Below are 20,542 nucleotides of genomic sequence, written 5' to 3' on the forward strand. Positions count from 1 at the left end.
TCAGCAAGTTTGCGCATGACATGAAGATGGCTGGACTTGCGGATAGCGATGAGCATTGTCGGACAATACAGCAGGATGTAGATAGGCTGGAAAATTGGGCGGAGAAATGGCAGATGGAATTTCATCCGGATAAATGCGAAGTGATGCATTTTGGAAGAACTAATGTAGGGGGGAGTTATACAATAAATGGCAGAGCCATCAAGAGTATAGAAACGCAGAGGGACCTAGGTGTGCAAGTCCACAAATCCTTGAAGGTGGAAGCACAGGTGGAGAAGGTGGTGGAGAAGGCATATGGTATGCTTGCCTTTATAGGACGGGGTATAGAGTATAAAAGCTGGAGTCTGATGTTGCAGCTGTATAGAACGCTGCTTAGGCCACATTTGGAATACTGCGTCCAGTTCTGGTCGCCGCACTACCAGAAGGACGTGGAGGCTTTAGAGAGAGTGCAGAGAAGGTTTACCAGGATGTTGCCTGGTATGGAGGGGCTTAGCTATGAGGAGGGATTGGGTAAACTGGGCTTGTTCTCCCTGGAAAGACGGAGAATGAGGGGAGACCTAATAGAGGTGTACAAGATTATGAAGGGGATAGATAGGGTGAACAGTGGGAAGCTTTTTCCCAGGTCGGAGGTGACGATCACGAGGGGTCACGGGTTCAAGGTGAGAGGGGCGAGGTATAACTCAGATATCAGAGGGATGTTTTTTACACAGAGGGTGGTGGGGGCCTGGAATGCGCTGCCAAGTAGGATGGTGGAGGCAGGCACGCTGACATCGTTTAAGACTTACCTGGATAGTCACATGAGCAGCCTGGGAATGGAGGGATACAAACGAATGGTCTAGTTGGACCAAGGAGCAGCACAGGCTTGGAGGGCCGAAGGGCCTGTTTCCTGTGCTGTACTATTCTTCTTTGTACAGATACACACTGAAAGACACACAAACTCTGATACACACTAATAGACACACACAGATACACACTGATAGACACAAACACAGATACACGCTGGTATGCAAATAAATTGACACTCACACATACAGGTACACACACACACACACACACACTGATACAAACACAGATACAAACACTGACCCCTAAACACACAGTGATGCACACTGACACACACATAGACACAGACATTGACAGGCACCGACACACACATAGATACTGAAAGACACGCACGCACACACACACATAGATACTGACAGACAGATAGACACAGACATTGACAGACACACAAACAGACACTGACACACACACACACAGAGACACTGACACACACACACACACACAGACTCTGACAGACACACACACAGACACTGACAGACACACACACAGACACCGACAGACACACACACATAGACACTGACAGAAATACTCACAGACTCTGACAGACACACACACACACAGACACTGACAGACACACACACACATAGACACTGACAGACACACGCACAGACTCTGACAGACACACACACACACTCTGACAGAGACACACACAAACACTGACAGACACACACACACAGACTCAGACAGACACACACACACAGACTCTGACAGACACACACTCAGACACTGACAGACACACACACACACAGACACGGACAGACACACGCACAGACTCTGACAGACACACACACAGACTCTGACAGAGACACACACAAACACTGACAGACACACACACACAGACTCAGACAGACACACATACACAGACTCTGTCAGACACACGCACAGACACTGACAGACACACACACAGACTCTGACAGACACACACACCATCCCTGACAGAAACACACATGGACACTGACAGAAACACACACGGACACTGACAGACACACACACAGACTGTGACAGACACACACACAGACACTGACAGACAGACAGACACACACACACACACACACAGACACTAATAGACACACACACAGACATTGACAGACAAACCCACAGACTCTGACAGACACACACACAGACACTGACAGACAGACAGACACACACACACACACACAGACACTAATAGACACACACACAGACATTGACAGACAAACCCACAGACTCTGACAGACACACACATAGACACTGACAGACACACACACACAGACTCTGACAGACACACACCGTCTCTGACAGAAACACAACGGACACTGACAGACACACACACAGACGGTGACAGACACACACACAGACACTGACAGACAGACACACACACACACACACACAGACACTAATAGACACACACACAGTCACTGACAGACACACCCACAGACTCTGACAGACACACACATAGACACTGACAGACACACACACTTAGACACTGACTGACACACACAGACTCTGACAGACACATACATAGACACTGACAGACACGCACACACAGACACTGACAGACACACACACAGACACTGACAGACACACACACATAGACACTGACAGACACACACACACTGGCACACACACACACACTGGCACACACACACATAGACACTGACAGACACACACACACTGGCACACACACACACAGACACTGACAGACACACACACATAGACACTGACAGACACACACACACTGGCACACACACACACAGACACTGACAGACACACACTGACACACACACACACACACACACACACACACAGACCCTGATACAAACAAGCACACACCAGCTTCCTGATTGGTTGAAGCGTCATTCACTCAGCGAATGGGGCGCCTGGGTTTGTCATGGGGGCGGGCCGTTCGCTGCCGGTGCTCTGATTGGTTGACATAGCTGTCAGTCAGAAAGCCCAGTCTCTGATTGGCTCATCCGCTGTCAAAGTGCGGAGACCAGTCATTGGTGGGCTTGGCTGTCAGGAAGCGAGCGGCAATTCTGATTGGCTGATTCATGCAATCGTCAGTCTGCCCTCTGATTGGCTGAGGCAGTCAGTTAGCAATCCAGTCTCTGATTGGCTGAGGCGGTCAGTTAGCAATCCAGTCTCTGATTGGCTGAGGTGGTCAGTTAGCAATCCAGTCTCTGAACGGCTGAGGCGGCCAGTTGTGATCCCTGTCTCTGATTGGCTGAGATGTTCAGTGAGCAATCCAGTCTCTGATTGGCTCAGGCGGTCGTCCGGTCTCTGATTGGCTGAGGCGGTTTGTTAATGATCCCAGTCTCCGATTGGCTGTCAGTCAGTTTTGTTTCTTCATTAATTGAACAATTGATGTGAGTGGATATTTCACCGCAATCCTGATCTGCTCCCTGAACTTGGATTGAATCACCACATAAATAATTGTGTTTATGCAGCAATTGAAATCCCGCAGCATATATCCAACTTCTTGAAATGTATATTCAGGATCAGTGGCGAAAGTTAATCCTTTCACTTTCGTGTAGATAAAAAATGCAATATACACAGACCAGAGGAGAATGAAAGCTCCGGATAAGCTGAAGAGTAAAATCATTGACTTCCTTCTGCTCTCCATCTCGGGGTCTCTGTGATTCTCTCCCTGACTCTGAGCCCTCAGACCCTTCCGGACTTGACTGGTCACCAAAATGTGTCTGACTGTCAGTGTGTTAATCAACAGGATTAAACCGAATGGGAGCAATGGGGTTAAAACCTGATCAAACCAGGAAAATATATGCCAGCCTGGATCAGTCCAGTAGCTTGGCTTTGTCTGACAGAACCACTGGACATTGTTGACTATCCAGTCCGAATCAATTGTAAAGTACATGGGGATGTTTTTCACATAGAGCAGGATGCCGGTTGTTGCCAGAATCACAGCTGCAGTTTTCCCGGTGCAATATTTAATTTTCAGTTTCTGGCAGCGAATGGCCACAAATCGATCAAAGGAGAAAGTGACGGTGAACCAGACAGAACAGTCTGTGGCTCCAGCCCGCAGGACAGTGTGAACACGACACACAGAGGTGAGGGACAGGAAATTCAGGGGGGCATAATAATTAATTATTTCATTGAGAATGGGGTTAATGATGATGTACAGTAGATCCGCCACTGCCATGGCCACGAGGTAGCGAGTGGTGCAGGTGGAGAGGCCACACTTTCCCCGACTCAGGATCACAATTCCCAGTAAATTAACTGTCAGAGAAAAAGGGACAAGAGCCAGGAAATTAGTGAGTAAACATTCTCCATGTGTGAACCAACAGTAAGGAGAGGATTTCAGCATCAATCCAATGGGGTTCCCGGGCTGGCGGTGTTGTTGGAGGAGTTGTGTTAGAGATTAACATTGCAGATTGGAAAGTAGCCAATGTAACACCGCTGGTTAAGTAGGGACTGGGGGACAGGAAGCTGTGAATTACACATCTCTCACTTTGATGGAGCAAATCTGCAAATTCTGATCATTCAAATATTTCAGAGAGATTGGATTTCTCATCTGATCTGTTTTACAGGATTATTTCAGACTGGTATGGTTTCCCAATCAGACAGAGATAGACCAGAGATTGGCAATAGAATCTGCAATCCCTTCCTGCACCCAATTATCAGAGCCCACCCCGGATTGAACACCTCTCTGGGTTGGACAGCTGGTGGAGTTGGAATTCAATTCAGGATTTTTCTATTTAACTTCCCCTCTCCAAATTTCCTCCCCATGTTGACTCTCCTCCGCAGCCTTTCTGCTTCTAATTTACAGATTATATCCTCTGTCTGTCTCTTTTTTCCTTTCTCCTCTCCCTCTCTCTATGCCTTCTCCTTTGCTTCCCTATCTATCTCTTCCTAAACTCTTCTTCTCTCCGACCAGCTTTATTCCCCTCTATCTGGATTTCTCTCTTATCCAGTGCGTTTCCATTCTTCATTCTCATTATAACTTTACCCCATATCTCCCTATCGCTCTCCAATTGTTCTCTCTCTCCTCCTGTTTCTCCCCATATCTCTCTATCTCACCCCAGTATTGCTCTCTCCATCTCGCTTTCTCCCCATTCCTGTTCACCTCCCTCCAGAATCTCTCACTCTCCCTTTCCAGATTTCTTTGTGGGGCTTTGAAGCACAGCATGATCCCATGGGCAGCACTGTGACCATATCCAGAGAGGACAAAGGGGGGGGGGGGGAAGAGACATTTCATTCCCCCCGCCTCACGCTTGGTGTAATCCTCCACCCAGCGTTATGTGAATTGTGAGTTTGGATACATATCCCCTCAGTGACAGGAAAATATAAACTCCCCTCTTTAAATTGGGAACAATCTGTGTCTATTCCTATGGTAGACTTTTTAAAATATGCCTCCCAGTAGTTATTAATTAATAAATTAATTGATTTATTGATCTATTGATTGATTTGTGTAAATAAGGAATCTCAGGGCTCTGACTGAGGCTATTCTCCAGAGACAGGAAGCTGGGCACTGACTCCTAACTGGAGACCCCCAGATAAGGTGGTTCTTCCCACCCCCTCACAGCAATATGATTTGTGGTTATTGGCAGTGTGGCTCAGAAATATTGCATCGCTCCTTTCAACTCAGTGCACATGAAAGAGAGGGAAAGAAGCAGAGATATGGACAGAAATAGGAAGTTAGAAGGAGGGATGGAGTAAGAGGTGGTGGGTGTGGTTGCAAAGACCTGGCCCTAGATAAGAACATCCATCTTTACAATGAGAGAGAGAGAGATAGCGGCAGGAGGAGAAAAGAGAGGGAGTGGGTGGAACAGAGACAGAGGGAGGCCCGAGGGGAGTGGAAGGTCAAAGCAGAGGTGGTGATGGAGGGAGAGCATTTGAGAAAGAGAGACAGGATGTGAGGGTCTCCAGTGTGTGGTCACCAGCTGCAGCTCCACTCAAACCCTGTCAGATCGTCTGAGAGGATTTAAAAAGTGTCCTGAAGGAATCAGCAGCCGCTTCCCAAACTGAAAGAGGAAGTTGAGCGGCTTCTAGAGACTGAGAGGGGACAGGAGGTGGGCAGGGGGGGGCGGGGGGGGGGGGGGGGGGGGGAGCAGGGCTGGCATTTAAATTCAGTTTTCGAAGATTCTCTCTGTGGAACTCTCTCTCTCTCTCTACATTTCAATGTTTTTGTCTGAATGGAAAAAAATTGAGGGAAGGAAAGAGTGAGAGAGAATGAGGAGAACCATGAATTGAGGGTATCGAATATTAGAATCATACAGTGCAGAAGAGGCACTTCAGCCCATCCAGTCTGCCCTGACACATTAGAAAGACCTGAAATCCCACCTAACCCCATCTTCCAGCACTTGGTCCAGAGCCCTGAATGTTATGATGTGGCAAGTGCTCATCCAGATACCTTTTAAAGGATGTGAGGCAACTCGCCTCCACCACCCTCCCAGGCAGCGCATTCCAGACTGTCGCCATCCTCTGGGTAAAAAAGTATTTTCTCACATCCCCCCCAAAACCTCCTTGCCCTCACCGTGAACCTGTGTCTCCTCGTGACTGACCCTTCAGATAAGGGGAACAGCTGCTCCTTACCCAATCTGTCCATGTCCCTCATAATCTTGTACACATCGATCAGATCGCCCCCCCAGTCTTCTTTGCTATAACGTTAATATCGTTAATATAACGCAACCTCTTTTCACAACGTAGATCTTCCATCCAAGGCAGCATCTTGGTGAATCTCCTCTGCACCCCCATCCAGCGCAATCACATCCTTCCTATAATGTGGCGACCAGAACATCACGCAGTACTCCAGTTGGGGCCTCACCAAAGATCTATACAATTCCAACATTACTTCCCTGCTTTTGTAATCTTTGCCTCGATTGGTAAAGGCAAGTGTCCCAAATGCCAGTTTCACCACCTTACTAACATGCACTTCTGCTTTCAAAGATCTGTGGTCAAATACACAAAGGTCACATTCTGCCATAGATCTTCCTGGAGTCCGAACATTCATTGAGTACTTCCTTGTCAAATTACTCCTTCTAAAGTGTACCAGCTCACACTTTTCAGGGGTACATTCCATTAAACAGTGTAAAAGACACCCCACACTGCTAACTGCACCTTGTGCGATCTTGCTGCAGAACTTGTTTTAAAAGGTTGTCTCAGTGTTAAGAGAGAGTTTGATCTTTCCAGGGAAGTGAAAGGAATTCTCCAGACTTGGGACAATGCACACACACAGAGCGGTAGGTGTGTGGGGCTTTTTATTGGGTGCAGTGAAGGAAGGATCTCACAGAAGGTGTGCGGATGGAAGCAGGGGAATGTCTGTGTCTCATTCGATTAGTTTCGCTGCTGTGGGATCTTGCTGTGCATGCACTGTCATGGGCCTTTTGCCTGCCTTGGAACAATGATCATCCTCTTTGAAAATAGTTCACGGACTGCAAAGAAGGTTCCAAGGCCTTGAATATAAAAATGCTTAAACTTGAAAAATGGGAGTGAGGGAGTTTCATGAACACTTTCTGCAGAGGGCCGAGGGGACATTCACATTGCTGCCTGCGGGATCTTACTGTGCGACCAATATTCCAGCCTCAGTATGTACATTAACACAAGAAACACACACACACACAGAAAACAATCATAAACTTTGAACTGAATTTTGAAACTGCCTCTGTGCTTTGGATCTTCCTGTGCACAAGTTGCATCAGAAATCTCTAAATTAACAGCAGTGAGGTCAGATTAACAATTAATCTCATCACTGTAAATAATTCTTGATGGCCTGGAATGAAAGTTCTTTAACTAGAAGCGGGTGTAATTGTGGAATAAAAAATGTGTCTGAGGCAGAGAGATAAATGTGAAGGTGAAATGAAATGCACAGGGTTCTATTTGAATGCAGTTTGCTGTGGTGGTGATTGTCGGAGCTCTCGCTCTATGTCTGGTGTGGCGAAGCTGAGTTTCTGAAGTGTGGCCCCTTTAAAAGCTGGTTTTGTGTCCCTTTAAAGTTGGACTCGTGTCAATGCTTGGAGGCTTAAAATGCAGGTACAGACAGAGTACACAGACTGCAAGATTTGTCGCAAAGACCAAGCATCAAGGTTGCCTCAGTAACATGTTTTGCAGGCTTTTGAATTTTGAGTTCAGCCTATCAGTTGAAAGAAGACACTCAGCTATCAGGAAGCTGTCACATGTGAATTTAGTATTGTGGACAAGATCAGATCAATCCTGGTGCAGGAAGATTCATAGGTCATCACAGTTATAAAAACAGGGGATCAACTGCCTGCCTGCAGTTCAACTGAAGGGCTGCCACCTCTCATAGCCGAGAGAGGGAAAGAGCAGCTCTCTCCAGCTTGGAATTTCACTTAATAGACCTCTCCATCTATCGATCTGAATCAGAAATAACTTGCAGGCAGCGGAATACAAAGACGAATGCCAAAAGTTTTCCAAAGCCACAAAACAAAATTGTATACATTTTTGCGAGTGACCATGTTTTGTTCTTTTTTTCTGTTAACGAATGGTCCTTGTATTTATTTGAACAGCATTCCCAGTAGAATCTTACTTCATTCACAATGTTCCTTCCTTAACTAAAGTTCCCCGTTGGTTAAATAATTAAATTGTTAATTGTTCACTTAAAGCGAGTGCCAAATATTTCTGTTAGTGAACCACTAAATGTTAATGAAGAACAGTTCACACCTTACCACACACCTTTCACAGATTACAACGCAAGGTGTTCCACTTCGGCAATTTGACATGGCTTGTTAAAAGGGCATCAACCTCTTTCTCATGAAACTGTCTCTCTATCTGTGTCTCTGTATCTCCATCGTGTGGCTTGTGAGAGAGGCAGTGAGTGAGTGGGGAAACAGACTGAGGAAGGGCTGATGTTACGGAGCGAGAGAGAAAAGGGAGGATCAGGTTAAACAGGGGGAGAGATAGCTGAACGTTGTGGAGTTGGGGTGGAGGGAAAATGGCACAGGATTTGGGGGTGGAGGTTTTCCTGTGTGCAGTAACTGCTGATGTCCCTGTCACATCTTTCCAGAAAGTGTGATGTTTAAACACTCCAATCCTGAGACAGCCTGTTTTGAAATGTATCCTGAGGAAATGAACAGCGTCTTCCCGATTTTGGTTTTAGCCACTTGACGACTAGGTTGGGCGGTGTGGAAACATTGCTGCCCATGGGATCTTGCCGTGCATCAATGGCCTGCAGCATATACAGAACTGCAAAGGGTAACCACACAACTTAAAAGGCAAGTGACGTTAAAGCACATGGGAGGGAGGAGGTGATAAAAATCAAACCCCTGCCCTTGATAAAGGCTTGTTCTCAATCCCTGTGACCCGCTTGCGTTTTTAGAAAGGGTGGTGAGAGTTGGAGGATTTATTATTTGAGGGGAGTGGGTAGGGAAGGGGGTTCAATATCTCTGCCTCTGTCACCACAACTTTTCCTCTCTCTCTCCATCCATTTGCTTCAATGTTGCATCCTAAAATTAATGGAAAGTAAAATCCCCTTGCGTTTTGTTTTATTGTTGTGGGATATATGTGGAGTGTGCGGATGGGACAGAGGGTGGAGAACAGTGGTTCTCTTTTCCCTCTTGCCCCTTCCATCCGTGTGTTGGATATTTTGAGGCTGGAAAGCATAGTCCTGCGTCACTGGGGTGAGGAGAATCCTGTTCTTTGTCCCCAAGGTTTATTGCATTCTCGGTGACTGGGCCCTCAATTCAAGGCCTAATCTCAGGGGTCTCAGGATGCCTTTTCCATTGGCGTCATTCCATACAGTTACTGTGTTTAATTTTATGAGATGAATCGTTCAATAAAACTGCAGCAGCCGCGTCAATTCATTCCACTCAGGATGCAATTGTCGGTTTTCCAACTCTCTCACCCAACGCTCTCGTTAGAGTGTGTTATCAGTGAGGGAGAGAGAGAGAAAAAGAGGAGTGTGCAAGAGAGAGAAAGAGAGAGAGAGTAGAGAGAGAGAGAAGCCCGAGAGTCAGGGAGAGGTGAGAAGATAAATTGTCTTCGGGGGGTGAGAGGGGATAGGGTACGTGGTAAGGGGGGTCCTCCACTGTTTTATTCCAGCCGAGCCATTGAAACATATCAACCAGAAGCATGAGTAGGAGCCTGTGCCGCCATTCATTTTTATTGTGCCTGATCATCAAATGTAATATCTTGATTCCTCCTTACCCCAAATCTTTCATCCCTTCAGCCCCTCGAGCTATATCTAATTTATTGTTGAAGTCACAGAACGCCTGTGAATTCCACACATTCACACCCTCTGACTGAAGAAATTTCTCCTCACCTCAGTTCTAAAAAGGTTTTCCCTCATCAACAAACTAAGACAGCCAGTTGTGGACTCCCCCCACCATTGATAACATTCTTTCTGAATCGACCCTGTCTAATCGTGTTTGAATTTTATAAGTTTCTATGAGTTCCCCTCTCACTATTCTGAATTAAATTGACTTAACAACATTCGGTGGCAGTGAATTCCACACATTTACCACCCTCTGACTGAATAAATTTCTCCTCACCTCAGTTCCAAAAGGTTTGTCCCTCATCCTGAAACTATGACCCCCTAGTTCTCGACTCCCCCCACCATTGGCAACATTCTTTCTGAATCGACCCTGCCTCATTCTGTTAGAATTTAATACGTTTCTCTGAGGTTCCCTCTCACTCTACAAATTTCCATTGAATATAATCCTAACCAATCTAATCTCTCCTCATATGACAGACCTGTCATCCCAGGAATCAGCCTGGTAAACCGTCGCTGTACTTCCTCTATAGCAAGGACATCCTTCCTCAGATCAGGACACCAAAACTGTACACAAATATCCAGGTGTGGCCTCACCAATCCTTTATAAATTGCAGCAAATCATCCCTATCGCTCAATAGGAATCATGTCTCTATGAAAGCTTACAGACCATTTAGCTCCATTCCTGCCTGCTGTACCTGCCTGGTTCCGTGCAGTGAATGATGCACGAGGACACCAAGGTTTTGATGAGAATCCACCTCCCTCAATTTACACCCATTCAATAATAACTTGTCTTCCTAATATTCCTCCCAGAGTCGATATCCTCACAGTGATCCACATTAAACTGCATCTGCCATGTGTATGACCACACCCTCAGCCTGTCCAAATCACGCTGAATATTCTCTTCACCCTCCTCACAGCTCACCCTCCCACCCAGCTTTGTACCATCTGCAAATTTGGAAATCATAGTATCATAGAAATCATAGAAACCCTACAGCACAGAAAGAAGCCATTCGGCCCATCGAGTCTGCACCGACCACAATCCCACCCAGGCCCTCCCCCCATATCCCTACATAGCTTACCCGCTAATCCCTCTAATCTACGCATCCCAGGACACTAAGGGGCAATTTTAGCATGGCCAGTCAACCTAACCCGCACATCTTTGGACTGTGGGAGGAAACCGGAGCACCTGGAGGAAACCCACGCAGACACGAGGAGAATGTGCAAACTCCACACGGACAGTGACCCAAGCCGGGAATCGAACCCTGGTCCCTGGAGCTGTGAAGCAGCAGTGCGAACCACTGTGCTACCGTGCCGCCCCATGATGATGCATTCAGTAACCCTTCTGGAAGGCTAAATAAAGCACACCCACTAGTTTCCCTCGATCAACTCTACGAGTTCCACCCTCAAACAATTCCAAGATATTCTCATCATGATTTCCCTTTTGTAAATCCATGCTGCCTTTGTCTGATTATGGCGCTGCCTTCCAAATGCCGAGCTATGAAATCCTTGAAATTTGACTCTTGCAACTTCCCCAGCACCGACGTTAGGCTCACTGGTCCATAGTCACTTCTTTCTCTCTCCAGTCCTGTCTGAATACCGGGCTTGCATTAGCTACCCTCCAGTCTGTAGGAACCAGCCCAGAGTCCAATAAAATTGGAAAATAACCATAATTGGATCTGCTATTCCCAGGAACACTTCCTTAAGTACTCTGGGATGAAGATTATCAGGACCGAGAGATTTATGCACCTTCAATCCCATCATTTCCCCCAAAACAATTTCTCTACAAATTCAAATTTCCTTCAGCTTCTCTCTAAAACTTGTTCCTCTCTGAACTTTTGGTAGGCTATTCATATCTTCCTTTCTGAAGATCGAAGCAATGTACGATTTAATTCCTCGGCTATTACTTTGTTCCCCGTGATGGTATCTCCCATTTCTGACTGCAAAGGTCCTAGTTTGTCAATCTGTTTCTCTTTACATACCGATAGACATATTTTCAAGTCAGTCGTTATGTTCTACTGTAGGTTACTTTCATACTCTATTTTTCTTTCCTTAATCAATCCCTTCCTCCTCCCAAAAGGTTGTTTTTGTAAACAGTGATTGTGTTACTGAGGATGAATCTGTGATGGTGTGTTTTAGCTTTTCACCGATTCACACCGACAATTGTGTTTTAAATCTGGCTGCTGCCACATTGCAATGTGATTGTGGGATCTTGCTGTGCAGGATGACCAGCACGATTTCTGAAATGACACAGCGTTTCATACATCTCCATCATGGCCTCTCTGCTTCTATCTTCCACATACCAGCTAATAAAGAATATTGTCATGCCAGCCTTCTTAAGCATCTGATCATTAGAAGTTACCCACTGGAATGGAAAACAAGAGAAGGTTTATGTTTTTTCTTGAGTTTAAACAGAAACTAAATTTTTTAAAAATCCAAAGAGCAGTTGTCCAGTCGCAACCTCAACGTAAAAAAAAATAAATGAACTAACTTCAAAAGACTAAAATAATACGTCAAGTAACACAGGCTGTGATAAAGAACATTCAGCACATATTCCAAAATTAAGATCATTCTTGACAGATTTCATTGAATAATTTTAGCAATTATCAGGAATGATATGGTGTTTCTAGATACCTTCAGTAAGTTAACAGACTTCAGTAAACTCAGAGGAAGTGGAGTTAGAGGACCAGCAGCAGAATGACGAGAAGCTGGTTACAAAGACACCACACAGGGAGCCGGAGTAAAGGGATTTTCTTTGATTGCTGGAAGGTGGGAAGTGGTTTTCCACAAGGATCAGCGCTGGGATCACTGTCCTTCACCATTTACATAAACAATATGGAATCAGGAAGGAAAACGATAATTTCAAAATTTACAAACCAATCCAAATTGAGAATGAGAATGACCAGAGTGGAAGAATACAACTCAACACAATAACACATTAATAATAAATTATAAACTTGCAAATTGGGTATTCAAATTGGAAATTAATTTCACCACAGCTCAGTGTCAGGTTCTGCATTCTGATCAGAACAATGTGTTTCCCAATCACTCTGTAGAATTCAAGTATCTGAATGCTTTCGAGGAGTTTAGGGCTTCAGGTGATCAGATTCACAAATCGCTTGAAGCAGCAACGCAGTTTAGACATAACCATAACAATCCGGAAAAAGAACATTGGAATCCATTTCCAGATCAATGGAAATGTGAACAGATCACAAAATCTTTGACAATCACAGAATACTCCTCGGTTTGTAATTGGGTTGTTTAAATATCAGGAACTCGCTGAAACCTGGTTCTTTTCAACACAAAGCCGAGGTATGGAGAAATTTCACATCACACAATCACCACCAAACATCATTAAAGCAAAGCCAAACTCTTGGCCTTTTGGCTCAGATCAAGTGTAGTATCGACATGCTGTGCTTGGTTGAAGTCATAAGGTTGCATTTTAGCTTAATTTGAAGAAATTTTTAAAAGCGGCAACTCGGCCTTTTGGCGAAGATGCAAATGAGATCAAGCCTTGGAGGAAGTGCAATGCCTACTCCAATCAGCTTGGATCATGTAGATCAAGCCCCAGACAGGAGGTGAGAGCCCCGTCTTGTCAGCTTGGATCGGGAATGTCTCAACTTGTTGAGACTCTGAATTGGACTTGATTTGATTGAATTGGATTTAAAAAAGAATTAAAAAGCCAAACTCTTCCTGTTTTCAACATATTCCAAAGGTAAAAGACTCAGACAGCTCCACAGAATGGACATTTCACTCACCAAATTGAAATAGTATATGTTTAAAATGGAAACAACTTATTTCATTTCAATTCTTTTCCTAAACACAATACAATTCTACATGGACAGATAGTGCCAGATATTAAAGGAGACTTCGATCAGATATTCCACTCAGGTGAAAGAACCACAATCAGTAGAATTTCACACTGACAAATATAACCTGCAATACTTGTTCACTGGTGTCCGGTATTCCACTCTGGTTAGTGATCCACACTCAAATTTCGATTATATTCTTACTCCCACTGAACTTTATTTCAGAGACATCACCTTCACTGAGATCCAATCTTACAATAGTTATACACTTTGGAGGAAATAATAACAAATGGGATTACTATCTCAATGGAAACAAATTAAAACATGCTACCGTGCAAAGGGACCTGGGGGTCCTTGTGCATGAGACGCAAAAGCCCAGTCTGCAGGTACAACAGGTGATCAAGAAGGCAAATGGGATGTTGGCCTATATTGCGAGGGGGATAGAATATAAAAGCAGGGATGTCTTGATGCACCTGTACAGGGCATTGGTGAGGCCGCAGCTGGAATACTGTGTGCAGTATTGGTCCCCTTATATGAGGAAGGATATATTGGCATTGGAGGGAGTGCAGAGAAGGTTCACCAGGTTGATACCGGAGATGAGGGGTTTGGATTATGAGGAGAGGCTGAGGAGATTGGGTTTGTACTCGTTGGAGTTTAGAAGGATGAGGGGGGATCTTATGGAGACTTATAAGATAATGCGGGGGCTGGATAGGGTGGAGGCGGAGAGATTCTTTCCACTTAGTAAGGAAGTTAAAACTAGAGGACACAGCCTCAAAATAAAGGGGGGTCGGTTTAAGACAGAGTTGAGGAGGAACTTCTTCTCCCAGAGGGTGGTGAATCTCTGGAATTCTCTGCCCACTGAGGTGGTGGAGGCTACCTCGCTGAATATGTTTAAAGCGCGGATGGATGGATTCCTGAGCGGTAAGGGAATTAAGGGTTATGGGGATCAGGCGGGTAAGTGGAACTGATCCATGTCAGATCAGCCATGATCTTATTGAATGGCGGGGCAGGCTCGAGGGGCTAGATGGCCTACTCCTGCTCCTATTTCTTATGTTCTTATGTAATAGTTAAGATTGATTAGTTCACTACTCAATACATTAACTTCATTGAGTAGTGAACCCATGAGGAACACACAGAGGCTCACTGACAGTTGATGAAAGGGATTAAAAACGCAGAGATATTTCGAGCCATTCGATTTAAGTAAATTACACCGTTGACCTGGAGTCTGTATAACAGCGAGCATGAGATCAGCATGGAGCATTTTCAGCCAGAGTTTAGAATCAGAGAGCCGTTCACACACAGATTTACACAACCTCAATGGTTAAAGTCACTCACCGGGAACACCAATAATGGCGATGATTGGGTAGAATATTTTCTGAACCATGCGGATTGGAGACGCCATTTTCAGTGTGAAGTGATGTGTCCCTTCGAGCTGCTGGCAGTCTCTCTGACTTTAACATCTGAGGTTATATATTCCCAAAGCCTATAATTTATACACTGTAAAGTCACCTGAGGGACATTGTGGCAGCAACCTGGTTTGAAGTTTAAAAAAAATATATGAATAAACAGATTACAACATTGACTTCAGTGATGGAAAATATTTATTTTTAGGATTGACTTCTTTCCAAACACTGGATTCTGTTGATCACATTTATCAACTAATAACAAGTGGAAAGATGCTGTCCACTCAAACACCATCAGTCCCACCTCTAGATCTCAGATAGTTTCAGTGATATCTGTTACTGGACTGTCACATTTCAGGAATTGAGTTTCAATTGTTACCGTGTCTCTCTGTGTGATCTTTAACTGTGGACATTCTGTGATGTGATTTAAGTGGGTTAGAGTTTAGCATAAATTGCAAAATTCTGTCGATCAATAATTTGGAACTATTTAGTCTGAAAAGAAATTTGTTTTTTATCCTGAAATCTACTGCAGCTTCTCAAACTGAGAAAATATTCAGAAACAATGGGACATCTTAGAAAATTCAGGCCCTGCAGCAGATACAATCACATCACCTCTTAGAGCAGTAAAATAACAGATTTAACTGTGACCAGCAATGCACAGGCTCCAAATGACACTGGACCCACATCTGATACAGTGTTCAGAAACGTGCCCTGATGTGGAAGGAGAGAGATGAACACGAGAGAGAGGGACGGCTTGTGGGATGGGCTGAATCTAGAAAGAGTGCGAGGCTGGGAAAATGAATGGATAAGAGTGAGAGAGGAAGTCTCTGAGCGAGTGAAAGTGAAAAAGAGGAAGAGAGAAGGATAGATGGGGCGGGAGTGAGGGCGTGATGATGGGGGAAGCCGTTATTGTGAGAGGAATGGTGTTTATAACAGTAACTTAAGTTAGGAAGAAGTTAGCTCCGCTGGCTATGAGGAGAGGCTGACTAAACCAGGATTGTTTACACTGGAAAGACGGAGGCTGAGGGGAGACCTGATAGAGGTTTACAAAATTGTGAGAGGCACAGACAGGGTGGATAGTCAGAGGATTTTCTCCAAGGGTGGAAGTGTCAATTACAAGGGGGCAGCGGTTTCAAATGCAGGAGGAAATATTAAGGGAGATGTGCCCTTAATATTTCAGTTTTTCACACAGAGTGTCGGTGCCTGGAATGCGCTACCAGGGGAGGTGGTGGAATCAGGCACATGAGCAACATTTAAGAGGCATCTAGATTGATACATTATTTGAGGTAAGAGGGATACGGATCGAGTAAGCGCAGAATGTTTTATTTTAAAATCGGGCATCATGATAAGCACAAGTTTGGAGAGGGTCGAAGGGCCTATTCCTGTGCTGCCCATTTCTTTGCCCGTTGTTCTTTGAGAGTGTGCATCAGGAAAGATGCAACTGGGCGAAGAGAGAGTTAGACAAATCAGACCACAAGGCTCTGCTCCTGCTCTAGGCTTACACGCAAAGGCTAAAGCGGGATGATCCAACAAATAAAGTCGTGCAGTGTTGGTCTGAGGAATCGAAAGACCTCCTACGTGACTGCTTAGAGTCCGGGGACTGGTCAATATTTAAAAACGCTGCGACCAGCCTGAACGAGTAGGTCACGACAGTAACTGACTTCATTGGGAAGTGTGTAGAAGACTGTGTGCCCAAGAAGATATTGTGTGTGTTTCCCAACGAGATGAACAGGGATATCCACTGCTTACTGAAGTGCAGGTCTGAGGCATTCAAGTCAGGCGACCCGGACCTATACAAGAAACGGGCATGGAGTCTACGGAAATAGGGCAAACAGGTAGGGAGGTCATGGAACCTTTACAGATTAAAGGGGAGGAGGTGCTCGCTGTCTTGAGGCAAATCAGAGTGGATAAATCCCCAGGACCGGACAGGGTATTCCCACGGACCTTGAGGGAAGCTAGTGTTGAACTTGCAGGGGCCCTGGCAGACATATTTAAAATGTCAGTATTCGCGGGGGAGGTGCCGGATGATTGGAGGGTGGCTCATGTTGTTCCGTTGTTTAAAAAAGGTTCCAAAAGAAATGCAGGAATTTATAGGCCAGTAAGGTTGACGTCAGTGGTGGGCAAGTTATTGGAAGGATGTGATAAGGGATAGAATCTACAAACATTTGGATGACAGAGACTTATTAGGGAGAGTCAACATGGCTTTGTGCGTGGTAGGTCATGTTTGACCAATCTATTAGAGTTTTTAGAGGAGGTTACCAGGAAAGTGGATGAAGGGAAGGCGGTGGATGTTGTCTACCTGGATTTCAGCAAGGCCTTTGGCAAGGTCCCTCATGGGAGGTTACTCAGAAAGGTTCAGTCGCTGGGTATACATGGGGATTTAGTAAATTGGATTAGACACTGGCTCAATGGAAGAAGCCAGAGAGTGGTTGTGGAGGATTGCTTCTCTGAGTGGAGGCCTTTGACTTGTGGTGTGCCGCAGGGATCGGTGTTGGGTCCATTGTTGTTTGTCATCTATATCAATGATCTGGATGATAATGTGGTAAATTGGATCAGCAAATTTGCTGATGATACAAAGATTGGAGGTGTAGTGGACAGTGAGGAAGGTTTTCAAAGCTTGCAGAGGGATTTGGACCAACTGGAAAAATGAGCTGATAAATGCCAAATGGAATTTAACGCAGACAAGTGTGAGATATTGCACTTTGGAAGGACAAACCAAAGTAGAACGTACAGGGTAAATGGTCGGACTCTGAAGAGTGCAGTTGAACAGAGGGATCTGGGAATACAGGTACAGAATTCCCTAAAAGTGGCGTCACAGGTGGATAGGGTCGTAAAGAGTGCCTTTGGTACATTGGCCTTTATAAATCGGAGTATCGAGTTTGAAAGTTGGAGTGTTATGGTAAGGTTATATAAGGCATTGGTGAGGCAGAATTTAGAGTATTGTGTACAGTTTTGGTCACCTAGTTACAGGAAGGATGTAAATAAGGTTGAAAGGGTGCAGAGAAGGTTCACAAGGATTTTGTCGGGACATGAGAAGCTGAGCTACAGAGAGAGACTGAACAAGTTGGGACTTGATTCCCTGGCGCCTAGAAGAATGAGGGGAGATTTGATAGAGGTGTATAAGATGTTGATGGGTATAGATAGAGTGAATGCAAGCAGGCTTTTTCCACTGAGGCTGAGTGTTAAAGCAATTTTCGTTCTTGAATTTGTGTGTAAGTGGGAGTAAGTGTCTAAATCTGATTGCTTCTCTCAGTAAATGTCTGTGTCAATTTATGTGTGTTTGTGTTCCTGTGACTCTCGGAGAGTTTGTGTTGGCACAGGGGATAGCTTTGTTGCCTCATAACACCAGGGGTCCTGGATCAATTCCAGGCTTGGCTACTGTCTGTGCAGAGTCTGCACGTTCTCCCTGTGTCTGCGTGGGTTTCCTCCGGGTGCTCCGATTTCCTCCCACTCTCTGACAGTTGTGCTGGTGAGGTGCATTGGCCATGCTAAATTCTCCCCCAGTGTCCCTGAACAGGCGCTGGAGTGTGGCAACTCAGGGATTTTTATTAGAACTTCATTGCAATGTTAATGTTCGCATACTTGTGACACTGATGAATAAATTACAAATTTAACGAAATACGTTCTGTCTCTGTGAGATCCTGCTGTGCAGGTATGACCAATAAAATTGATTCTGCGGCCTGGTGATTGGGTGAGTGAACTGGTGTTATATGCAGAGGGTTAAAAGGATTCTGTCTCAATCTTTTACTGACGATGGAATAGCGTTTGAGGTCACATGTCTGTGGAAAGTCACAGGACACAGAAGACATCCTCGCCCATAGGCCCTGAGACAATTTTCAGTGGCTGAAATAACTAATAACTGGATACAGAGATTCAGGAGAAACAACAAGACTTCTTGAGAAAGTGAGAGGGCATGGGATCCAAGGGGCCGTTGCCTTGTGGATCCAGAACTGGCTTGCCTGCAGAAGGCAGAGAGTGGCTGTGGAGGGGTCTTTCTCTGCATGGAGGTCAGTGACCAGTGGAGTGCCCCAGGGATCTGTTCTGGGACCCTTGCTGTTTGTCATTTTCATAAATGACCTGGATGAGGAAGTGGAGGGATGGGTTGGTAAGTTTGCTGACGACACCAAGGTAGGTGGTGTTGTGGATAGTTTGGAGGGATGTCAGAAGTTGCAGCGAGACATAGATAGAATGCAAGACTGGGCGGAGAAGTGGCAGATGGACTTCAACCCGGATAAGTGTGTAGTGATCCATTTTGGCAGATCCAATGGGATGAAGCAGCAGTATAATATGAAGGGTACCATTCTTAGCAGTGTAGAGGATCAGAAGGACCTTGGGGTCCGGGTCCATAGGACTCTTAAATCGGCCTCGCAGGTGGAGGATGCGGTCAAGAAGGCGTACGGCGTACTAGCCTTCATTAATCGAGGGATTGAGTTTAGGAGTCGGGAGATAATGCTGCAGCTTTATAGGACCCTGGTTAGACCCCACTTGGAGTACTGCGCGCAGTTCTGGTCACCTCATTACAGGAAAGATGTTGAAGCCATTGAAAGGGTGCAGAGGAGATTTACAAGGATGTTGCCTGGATTGGGGGGCATGCCTTATGAGGATAGGTTGAGGGAGCTTGGTCTCTTCTCCCTGGAGAGACGAAGGATGAGAGGTGACCTGATAGAGGTTTACAAGATGTTGAGAGGTCTGGATAGGGTAGACTCTCAGAGGCTATTTCCAAGGGCTGAAATGGTTGCTACGAGAGGACACAGGTTTAAGGTGCTGGGGGGTAGGTACAGAGGAGATGTCAGGGGTAAGTTTTTCACTCAGAGGGTGGTGGGTGAGTGGAATCGGCTGACGTCGGTGGTGGTGGAGGCAAACTCGTTGGGGTCTTTTAAGAGACTTCTGGATGAGTACATGGGATTTAATGGGATTGAGGGCTATAGATAGGCCTAGAGGTGGGGATATGATCGGCGCAACTTGTGGGCCGAAGGGCCTGTTTGTGCTGTGGCTTTCTGTGTTCTATGTTCTAACAAGAGCAGCAAACACAGTGCAGTAAATGATAAGAAAATCAATACAGTTAAACAGACTTTCTAGAATTAGGAACTGGACACAGGGGACGGGACTTTACAGCCTCACTCTTTCCGAAGCTGCAAAATCCTTCCTGAAGCTGCACGACAGACCTTCCCATGCTCCTTCTCGGTGACACAGAATTTAGGGCCACCAGAGAGTGGGACGCGATGAATAGAGAAATGAAATAAAAATGCAGGTGTGTGTTTTGAAGTTCCAGTTTTTCGGTGATCTTCGGCACCTGTTTTTCGTGATTCATCCTATGCTAACTTGTGTGA

At 45.4% G+C, this 20,542-nt stretch overlaps 1 long non-coding RNA gene across 1 annotated transcript in view; it reads right to left on the reverse strand.

Moving 5' to 3' along the window:
* Nucleotides 1-2,597: 2,597 nt before the first annotated feature.
* Nucleotides 2,598-20,542, reverse strand: part of LOC144484695 (uncharacterized) — a 971,557-nt gene continuing 953,612 nt past the window's right edge. The window contains exon 3 of the long non-coding RNA XR_013496102.1: nt 2,598-2,631. This is a non-coding gene — a long non-coding RNA (uncharacterized LOC144484695). The remainder of the gene's footprint in view (nt 2,632-20,542) is intronic.

Source organism: Mustelus asterias, unplaced genomic scaffold, assembly GCF_964213995.1.
Source record: "Mustelus asterias unplaced genomic scaffold, sMusAst1.hap1.1 HAP1_SCAFFOLD_123, whole genome shotgun sequence".
Classification (NCBI taxonomy): domain Eukaryota; kingdom Metazoa; phylum Chordata; class Chondrichthyes; order Carcharhiniformes; family Triakidae; genus Mustelus; species Mustelus asterias.